Raw genomic sequence first — 1,550 nt, 5'->3', positions numbered from 1 at the left:
AAAAATTTATCTTCCTCAAAAGACATCATTTGAGACTAAAAAGGGAAGCTACATAACAGAACATTTTGCTTGACACATAATTGACAAAGGACTTGCATTCATAATATGCAAAGAATTACAAAAGAAAACAACAAGCAAAGGACAACATAAGGGAAAATTGGGGAAAAGACTTGAGCAATTCATCAAAAAGGAAATCTAAAAAGGCCCCCGAAATATGAAAAAGTACTCAACCTTATTGGCAATTAGGGAAATGCAAGTTAAAAACCCCACTAGAATGGTTAAAATTAAAAGGTCTGACAATACCAATCATAGGCTGGGAGACAGGGCAACAGGAACCAGATTACTATTAGGCAAGTAAGGTGCTGCAATCACCTTCAAACAGTTTGGAGTTACCTAAGAAAGTTGAAGATACGTAGCCCTGTGGCCCAGCAATTCAAGGGAAATGTGTACACGTGGTGACCAGGAAGGCAAGGGCAAAAATGTTGACAGCAGCATGATTCACCATACCTATAGCTCCAAACTGAAACTTTAATGTTCATAAATTCAATGTTCATAAGTACTAGGATGATTAAATCATGTTCTATTCATATGACAATTCTATACTGCAATGAAAATGAAATAACTGTAGCCTCACGAGAACATAATTGAATCTCACAGTGTTAGGCAGAAAAAGCTAGTCACAAAAGAATATCTAGGCCGGGCATGGTGGCTCACGCCTGTAATCCTGTAATCCCAGCACTCTGGGAGGCCGAGGTGGATGGGTCATTTGAGGCCAGGGGTCCGAGGCCACCAACATGATGAAACCCTGTCTCTACTAAAAATACAAAAATTAGCTGGGCATGGTGGTGCATGCCTGTAATTCCAGCTACTCAGGAAGCTGAGGCAGAAGAATCGTGCGAACCCAGTAGGCAGAGGTTGCAGTGAGCCGAGATTGTGCCACTGCACTCAAGCCTGGGCAACAGAGAGAGGGTCTATCTCAAAAAATAAAAAAAAAAAGGAAAAAAAAATCAAATACTTGATTATTTTATGAATTTATATAGCATTCAAGAACAGGCAGAACCAGACTACAGTTTTTAGGAATTCATAGTTAGGTGGTCAAAGAAAGAAAAGAAAGTGACTACATTAAAGTCAGGAAAATGATTACCTTTGGGGCTAGTGAGACAGCTGTGAATGAAAGGGCATGTGAGGATCTTCGGGGGTGTGGACAAGCTTATATTTCTGGATAGTGGTTAAATGGTTGTATTTCATAATAGTATGTGGAGCTGTACAATTGTGTTTTTATGTACTTAATATTATTATTATTAGTTACCTCCTTATGTTCATAGCAGCATATTATACTCAGGGATGGATGACAAGCAAATTATAAGGATTGAATGCCTTGGGACTCTTAAATGTAAATAATAGAAAACACAACCCAAACTGGCTTAAGCCAAAAATGGTAATCTATCGGGTAATATAAATTAAAGAGTGAGGAGGTCGGCATGCTGGCTTCAGATAAGACTTAGAGTTCTTACACTGTGACCAGGTCCTGGTTTCTTTTTTGTCTCAGG

This window comes from Pongo pygmaeus, chromosome 4 (assembly GCF_028885625.2).
Source record: "Pongo pygmaeus isolate AG05252 chromosome 4, NHGRI_mPonPyg2-v2.0_pri, whole genome shotgun sequence".
In the NCBI taxonomy this organism is placed as follows: domain Eukaryota; kingdom Metazoa; phylum Chordata; class Mammalia; order Primates; family Hominidae; genus Pongo; species Pongo pygmaeus.
The sequence above is the reverse complement of the archived record's forward strand: the minus strand, read 5'-3'. Positions refer to the sequence as shown.